We start from the raw sequence: 9,693 nt of genomic DNA on the forward strand, positions 1-9,693 counted from the left end.
GAGGAAATACCAGAGATTAGAATTATAACCAACATTATTAACCATCATCATAAAGGTAACCAAAGTTCTTCTAATCAAAGAGGATCCCAAGGCTGCTCTTAACTGTGAGCTCGGCTGATATACCAGTTTCTAACACTCTGTAGAGGTTGCACACTTTACCCACAAGTCGTGATCCCTTTATGCCTCGGGTCGATCAAACCCTCAAACACTACCAAGGTGAGTCGGCAAGATTTCACTACGTAGCCTTTACAAAGACTCCCCTGGTGCATAGCTGCTCGTTAGGTTTTGCCAGTCGTACAAATGCAGTACACCTCCCCAAGGTGGGTGACTAACAAAACCAAATCGAATGAACCTCTGCACCCCCTGGCAGAGCGAGCACTACGCCTCGGCCCCATTGACGACCCTCAGGCAAAGCCAACTACACCCCTAGGTTCATCTAATTAATCAGCTAAGGGCGTCCCATTCCACCCTCATGGTTGCACTGTTATCCCGGGTGGTCACTCCACGAACAGGTCCTTACGGAGAGGTACTCAGGAAAAATGGCATGAGCCCCCTAGAGTAACACAATATCATCATTGGGATAACATCATCATATCATTAACAATCACATCATGTTCATTGATTAAGTTAGAGCAATAGCATAAAGCTAACCAGGATAACCCAAAAAGGTAAACAAGGATAATGCAAATATAGACTAGTCAATCCTTAGGTTTGAATAATGTAATGCGGGACAGTGAATTATAAAGTATGTAGGACATAATGGGTCAGAGGACACTTGCCATCACCAGGTTGTTGCTCAGGGAGGTCTTCAGCAACACACTCAGGAACCTCGGACTGCTCGTTGTCTAAATAAAGCGATCATACATTCAATACATTTGGAAAGTACAAATGAACAGCACATCAAACATGTACAAACATTGGAATACATCTCAAAAGGCACAGTATTAAATAAGGAAGAATGCGATCAAAGTATAACATGAACAAATCTCATTTAGGAGTTGATTATTCTGTAAGTGTTTGACCATAATTACATAACCTAATTCCATTCATTTTACTGAGACCTAAAAGTTAGACCAGAGATGAATTCATGTAATACATATTATTAATCTCACAAGACTAAATATACTTTAACCTATAGGGTTTTCCTTTTATTTATTTTATTAAATAAATAAATCTACACATATACTAGTTCATAGTTAACCATAAAATTAGAATGTGCAGATAGTAAATGGAACTAATTTATTTAAACAGAGAATATTCCTATGAACATTTTGCAATTTGAATCACTAAATTTGGAATTCATATGCAAAAGATATGAAATAAACAAGTTTGGGAATTTAAAATTTGAAAATAGGTCAAATTCTATAATTATTTAAAAGCCTAGGGTTCAATCTGCAAGATTACAGGGGCCTGCGAGCGAAAACCAGGGACATCGGGTTGATTCCAACTAAACCGAGGGTCTCTTTAACAAAATCACCGCGCGAAGGGGTACGGGGTCTGCTCAACCGTTAGATCAAAAACCAACGGCCGAGATTAGATCTGTGGGCAAAGGCGCGCGCGGACGAGCGAGGCGCTAACAAGCGGGCCAGCGGCGTTAGCGACCGAGGAGAGGGGCGCGCTGACCAGTCGGACCCAGCGCCAGAGGGCACAGGCGCTGACAGGCGGGTCCGGACGCGGGGTGTGCAAGCGCGAAGCGGTGTCCCGTGATTTGGGCCGTGCGGTAGAGATCGGATTGGGGAGATCAAAGCCGGGGAGGGGTTAACGGCTGCGGCGGCGCCGCTCCTTCTCACGGCGGTGAAGTCGCCGGAGTTGGGCCGGGTGCAAGCGAGGGCGGCTCCGGGGTCGCCGGAGCTGGCCAAAGACGAAGGGGCCGGCACGGCGAACTCACTGGTGGGGTTGTGGCCACGAGACCGGGGTCAGAGCGGGTAGAACGGTGGGGGAAAGGCTCCGGGCGGGTCATGGTAACTCCGGTGAGGGATTCTGGCCGCGGTGCGGGGGATAGAGGCGCGCTAGGGCTTGGGATAGCTTCGGCAGAGCGAGGGAAACCTAGGGACCGACACGGGGGCGCTGGGCCGGACTAAATCGGCCAGCCACCGCGCGGGTGCGGCGGACCGCCACGGCCGACTCCGGCGAATCCGAAATTGGTCGGCGACAAAGCGTAACTGGGAAAATTGAGCATGGGAGAAGATGTCTCACCTCGGGGCTGAGCTCGGGGTCACTTGGCGTGGCCTCCGGCGAGCTAGATGACCGGCACGGCCGGCACGGCATGGGCAGAGCGCAAGAGAGGGTGAGCCTGTGGGAAATGGGAAGGGGAGCGAGTGCGGACGTGGGCAGGGCTCAAAAAGGAGCTGGGGATGTGGGCGGGCGACGTGGCCGAGGATTCTGGCGAACGTGCGTGAGGGCGCGCGCGCTGATCCACGGCGGGCGCGGGGAAGGCGGAGCTGACAGGGGGGTCCCACGGCGCAACGAGAGAGAGAGCGGGCACGCGGGGGCAACGACTCGGTGTCTGGCGAAGCGGGCCCGCGAGGCAGAGAGGGAAGAGGGGCACACGAGCGAAGGCAACTTGCACCGACAGCCTGGCCCCACTAGACAGGGAGAGGGAGAGAGTGAGCGCGCGGGGAAGGGAACCACCGCTGACAGGTGGCGCCCACCTGTCAGGCGGCGCGAGCGCGCTGGCACATGGCCTCGCTAGGCTGGATGAGCTCGCTTGGGCTGCTTTGGCTTTTTCTTTTTCCTGGATTTTCTAATTGCTTTTCCATTTCTTTTTCTCTAGGGTTTTCAATTCAAATTCAAACCAAGTTTCAAATTCAAACTAATTCAAACATGTGCAACAATTCAAAGAATATTTAAGCTCAGCATGATGCAACATGTCATGACTCATAATGTTTTGGCAAAAATAAATAATTAATCTCTCCTTAATTAAGCTATATCTACTCAAAAGGAAAAAGAGAGAGAGAATCTAGAGAGAGATAGAACCTAGGGTGAGAGAGAGAAGAGTAACACCTGAATTTGGATGATAATAAGAAAGAAATTTTATACCCCCAAATTCAGGGTGCCATCTTCTCGGAATCAAGTTATGCATTCAGAGAGGAATTCAGGGAACAAGCACTATCTAGAAAAGCAAAAGTCTGAGCTAAGTCAGCCTGGCTCTGAGAGTACTTCTCTTCAATGTCAGAGCACCGCCGAGCCAAATCTGATAAAGCAGCGGAAGGAGAACACGCGATTAAAGTTAAGCTAATCAATGAAAGCAACTAGGGAAACTATGAGTTCACTAATCAATATTCGATGCCTTCAAGTCGTCTATCTGTTTTCGGAGCAGCAGAGGGTTCCATTGCATCAGAGATGAAGCTTGATCGGGAACAGTAGCACCGCAAGATCTCTGTTGGGTGGATACACAGCCAATAAAATCATGTGGTCATGAACAGATAAGCAAAAAAGATAATTCGCCAGTACGAACAATAAAGAGCAAAAAGTTGACTCACCTGAAGATTGGAAAGGAACAGGGGAAGACCCAAAGCAGGAAGAGTCGGTGCATGGCTCGATGAGGGGAGATCAGGAGGAATAATTTCAAGAGCATGACTCGGGGTAACTTCAACCCCATCAGCAGGCGACATGCTCCTGGCGTCTGGTTCGCTGGCTTCTAAAGCGACTTGACCAGCAAGAGACGTAGAAACGTGTGTCACCATAGCCTCCTCAGACCGGACTGGTGGTGATCCAACGTGGACATCCATAGAAGCAGTAGAGAGGGAGCCCGCTCCAACACCCTTGGGGGCTGGGCCGCTATCAGCGCCACCCTCGGGGGCTGGGTTCTCTGCAGCAGCCACCTCTAGGGCTGAAGGCCCTTCAGCCACGTCCATAGGAGCTGGATGACTCGGATCAACGCTTTTGCATGGAAGACTGCCTTCTAAGGTCGACGATGCACGAGATACCACTCGGGTTACCTCTTGCCCAGCAGAATCATGTAGCGAAAGACCACCATCCGGGACCTCTAAACAGATGGTCGGAATGTCAGCCTCAGGAGACTCTGATAAAATATCCTCAGGAACGACCTCTTCCAGTGCTTGATCAATGTCTGATACTGAAAGCCCTTGAAGGCTGACAAGTGCCGACAAGGCTTGGGAGGGAATATCGCTGCCCTCGTCACTGCCTCTGTAGTGACGGATGTTCTTGCGGATCAGCGGAATTTCTTCTTCTTCCTCCTCTTCATCCTCGTCAAACACACCGCCAGCAGCCTGAGCATCATCACAACCTTCAGCATTGACCTCGGGAATGGCATCCACCAGGCCGTCACCAAGGAATAATGCAGAAGGGTCAGCATCTTGATCTAGGCACGACAGTCGCCGGAGTCGCCTCTTCTTCTCCTCCTCCTCGAAAGGTGCAGTCGGGCGGTTCAATCGGCGTGAACGCTTCTGGCGGGCACCTTCGGGTTTCTGGATTTCCACATCCTCGCCAAACTCTTGTCCAGTCGCAATGGCCATCAGCTCAGTACGGGTAGAGTCAGACGATTCCCTGGCTAGCAGGCTAATTACGGCATCCATCTCAGCATCGTCAGTGCTAGATGGCATCTCGAAATGAGTTTTCCTCTCAGCCTCGGGAAGATTTCGAAGGGGAGCAATCAAGGCTTCAATATCCTCGGGGGAGGGCCACACTCTATGGCCCAGGCTACCATCTCGAGCAGGAGGATTGGAGACAAATCCAGAGAAGGGACTATTCGGAGGCAGGTTCCACGCAGAGTAAGCTAAGGGAGCACCAGCATTAGAGACCCTGCCCCTCAGTATCTTATCCAGTTGGCTCAGCAAGTCCTCATTGGGAATCTGTCTGTTTGGGACTCGGGTAGAATCATTGATGCCAGTATACAAATAAGCAGGGTAAACTCTATCCTTCAAAGGTTGAATGTTCTTAAAGATAAAGTCAGCGACCACGGCCTCGACAGTCAGACCCCTATCCTTCAATGAGCAGATTTCAGCGAGCAGCACTTTGGCTTCGGCTACCTCTGAAAAAGTGGGAGACTCCACCCAGCTAGGCGTGCGAACGTCTGGTTGCCTTCCTGACCGAGGGGAGGGATTTGCCGTGATTCTCCATGGTGAACCACTCGAGACGCCATCCCTTAATATTGTCCTTGAGGGGGATATCGAGGTATTCCACTTTCCTCCCCCGGCGAAGTTCTAAACTTGCGCCGCCGATGAGCTGATGCTGCCCTCCAGCCATCCCGGGCTGACAGTGATAGAGGTACCTCCAGAGTCCGAAATGGGGGAGAATTCCAGGAAAAGCCTCGCACAGATGTACGAAAATGGCAACTTGAAGAATAGAGTTAGGGTTTAAGTGTGTCAGATTCAAATCATAGAAATCGAGGAGACTACAGAAAAAAGGAGAGATGGGAAGAGCAAGTCCGCAGATGAGAAATGGCACGTAGACAACAGATTCATGGGTGTCCTCCATCGGGACAGTGACGCCACGCCAGATCCGCCAAGAACAGAGTTCTTTCGGCGGCAAAACCCCAGTCTCAACAAGGTGAAAAAGATCATATTTAGAGATAATGTACATATGATTACCAGCGAACGGAAGCTGGCTGTTGGGGTCGATGGGCGGGATGATCGGAGCAATGGCGCTCTGCCTCTTCCGCTTGGGAGCCATTGCAATCTCTCGGGCGGAACGAGCGGGCTCAGAAATTCAGAAAAGCAGAGAAGCGACAGAGGAAAAAAGTGAAGTTAGGGCTCGAAAATCAAAAAGACACGTCGGCACGAGTATAAATGGGATCCTTGGGTCGAGCATTACCTCTAAAGTGCCAGATCACCACTCAGAAAAGTAAAAGCCTCAGTCGTCACTCGGATATTACCTCTAAAATGCCAGCACTGTCAAGCACATGGACAAACTTTCAAGCGCGCAAGTGAAAACCAAAACAACAGTGGTTATTTGGAGCAACTACATCGTTGATTCATAATAGAGGGAGTAACACAAACTCGAAGCCGACTCATTATAAGTCAACTTCTTCTACCCTTGCCACTACATTACATTACTACTTACACTACACCACACTACTAACTAACACTACATTATTCTACTACTACTTACTACTATCTATACTAATTTTTAAACCAGTGGCATTATGCCACTAGCCTTGCCGCCGCTGTCGTCGCCCTTACAGCTGCCACCACCGTCGTCACTGCCGCTGTCGCCCTTGCTGCCGTCACCACCGTCGCCCTTGCTGTCGTCGTTGCTATCGTCGCCACCGTCGCCCTTGCTGTGGTCGCTGCTGCCGTCGCCACCGTCGCCCTTGCTACCGTCGCTGCTGCCGCCGTCACTGCCGTCATCGCCCTTGTCATCATCGCCGCTGCTGCTGTCATCGCCCTCGTCATCACCGTTGCCGCCGCTCCACTCCTCGGAGGAGTCAGAGGAGTCTGCCTCATCTGAGGAGATCCCCGACTTATCCGACCCACCGAGCCCGGCACGCTCGATGGAGCGCTAGTACACTCGAGCCACAGTGGAGAGCCCCATGGAGTCATCCGAGTCCTCAGATGATGCTGGGGGAGAAGCCAAAGCAGGCGAACGATCAGACTCGGAAGAGGCCTCCTCCGAGTACTCCGAGTCCCTGAAGTCCTCCGAGGGAGGACTAAGAGCACGCTTGTGCTAGCCATCAACGCGGCGAGGCGAACCACAACCCCTCCTGCCTCTACCCATGGTTGGTTGGAGAAGGAGAGAGTGAAGAAAAAGAAAAAATCAGATGATCGAAGGATGAGTGAAGAGAACAACAGGGCAAGCAGGCTATTTATAGAGGCCAGGGGTGACCATCCACTTCGTACCACGCTCGCCGAACAGTCGCAAGTATTCAATAAGCAATTCAAGCCGCCTGAAAATGAGTCAGGCAACAGGCGTCGCTTCGCGTAACATGACACCATTTGGACCAAGGTCAACTGCTCCGGCAATATGATTACACCCCGCGGTCACATCAAGTTACTACTCCAGGACAGTGTGGTAAACACTCTACGTACCAAGACACCCCTTGGGCACACCCATTAGGTGTGTCGCCAAGAATTTTCAAAGATTTTCTGCAGAAGTCATATCCACAAAATATACACAATGAATGTACTACGACAAAAGGAGGAGATCGGCTGAGCTGGGAGGAAGTCCAAATGTAGCTACTGAACTGCAAGTCTAATCAGCAGAAGCATTGAAGCACAGAGCAGGGTGATGTCCAGCTAAGAGCCATCTGCCTCAACCAGCCAGATAGCGTCGATCAAATTAATTTTAGACCTAACAAGGTGTGGACAGATAGCGTCGCTTGAATTCACAAGAGCATAAAATGATGACCTTTGAATGGATTATTTCCAAAATCCACTCAAAGCTCGGGGGCTACACTCATTGGGTGCACCTTAGGTGCACCCAAGAGATTTTTAGTCCCATGAAGACAAAATGCTAGTTTCTAAAGCATAAGATGATGACAAAATGTTGATTTCTGAAGCATAAGATGAAGACCTTTGAATGGATTATTTCCAAAATCCATTCAAAGCTTGGGAGCTACACCCATTAGGTGCACCTTCGCAATAGATTTTTAGTCCCACGAAGATAAAATGTTGATTTTTAAAGCATAAGATGAAGACCTTTGAAAGGATTATTTTTAAAATCCACTCAAAGCTCGGGGGCTACACCCATTGGGTGCACCTTCGGTGCAACCAATAGATTTTTAGCCCCATGAAGATGAAGTGCTGATTTCTAAAGCATAAGATGATGACAAAATGCTAATTCCTAAAGCATAAGATGAAGATCTTTGAATGAATTTTTTCAAAATCCACTCAAAGCTCGGGGGCTACACCCAATGGGTGCACCTTTGGTGCACCCATCGGCAAAATAGAAACCGTGTCATACAACAAACTCACGAGACGGACCTAAAATCTTCGGGCTGATCATTTCAAAATCAACTCAAAGATTGGGGGCTTGTGAGGGACAGATATCCCCCGGGTCCACTAGAAGGCTAGAAGGCCTCGCGCGGGGCCTCGGGCCAGTTACCTCGCAAGGCCTTCCCTTCGTGGGCTGGGCTAGAACTACTGGCAGAATGGGCCGACCTGAGAAGGTAGTAGACTCAGGCCCAGACAATCCGTCAACTTGTGCGCTATCCACAGCAACCGCCCGACTTTCCCGCGCATGGCATCCTTGAATATCGGGACGGATTAGGGATAAGTCGGCAAGATTATACGAAGATCAGTTCAGTCGGTTCACTATTATTTAGGAGACACGTGATCCTTATGTACACAAGAAGCACCCCACAGTCGAGTATATAAGGCCTAGGGGGTACCCCATCATTTCCATTGACCATCTATCTATCTCATTAGCTTTCCTCCATTCAGGAGACTTCACCTGTAACCCACCACATAAAGATCCACACCAGGAAGTAGAGTATTACGCCTCTCCAAGCGGTCTGAACCTATAGAAAATCGCCTGTCCTTCTCTCGTGCATCTAGCACAAACATTGAGCTACAGTCGACATCACTGTCCTACCCAAAAGCACCGCATGAGGTAACCCTGGGTGTGCGGTCGGACTCTAAACACCGATAGCCACTATATGCTAATTTGTGTTGTTTACATTCTTACCTCCCCTCCTAACTTGTCAGGTAAAGCACAACAAAACTTCTGCCTCATCATATGGAAAGGACTTCCTAGAACTGATAGGGGCATATGATGCTTAAAGTAAAGGACAACAAATTCTTCATGAAATTGGCAATAACTTTGAAAGCAATTCATATGAATCTCTAGATGATGGTGCATCTAAAGATGAAGATGCAAATGTTAATTCTGCAAGTCATGGGGATAAAACTGTTGGATAAACAAAAGTAGCATGATTTTGGTAAAAGAAAACATTGGAAATGAGTTGGTTAGCATGTTGCCACAAGTTCCCCGAGGATGAAATCAGCCAGAGAATTAGCGTATTTTAGTTTCGCTCCATGGAATTACTCATATGTGCCTCTGGTAGTCGCCTATAGTAGTATTATTGTTATGTTTGGAAATTAATTGAGAACTATGACATGTTCCTAAACTGGAGCATCGACATGTAACAAGAACTTGTGCTTCCTCAAAGTACTTCATGTTGAAATAGAATTCGGACTCCTGCACGACCCTAAATAACAACAAGAACGCTAACTGAGCAAGAAGTAGACATTAAAGTCATGTCCATTTTCATCTTTGGTTCAAATCACACTCACTTGTGGATGGTCTCCTTGAATTTCTCCTCATTGAGGAACTGTAGGATGAGGAAGACCAGCTCCTGGCTGAGCAATGACATCCTCCCTCCTCCGCCTCACAACCCTCACCCATGTGGAGGTGGATGCTCATAGGGTCGTACATGTGGGGTGTCTGCACGGTACCAGGACGGAGTCAGAGTAGAGCTCCCTCGACTTCTCCCCCCAGGAACTAGAATTTGATTGCCCATGATGAGCAAGAAATCTACCACGATGAATAAATCTCAGAGGAAAAAACATCATAGCAAAGTAAGGGTTCTTTACCACAACTCTAGCTCTAGGTCCAGACGAATCGCCACCCCACTCTGCATCAGGCATTTGGGAGCCGTCGGACATGCGTTCATCGGGGTCGCGGAGTCCTCCCGCGGAACGAGCTAGAGGTTCATCACGCCGTTATCCCTGGCCCCTAGCGCTACATCTCAGCCGTCGGCGGGAGAAGCAACACGCTGGGTGATTCGGACAA

Source organism: Zea mays, chromosome 4, assembly GCF_902167145.1.
Source record: "Zea mays cultivar B73 chromosome 4, Zm-B73-REFERENCE-NAM-5.0, whole genome shotgun sequence".
NCBI classification, from domain to species: Eukaryota; Viridiplantae; Streptophyta; class Magnoliopsida; order Poales; family Poaceae; genus Zea; species Zea mays.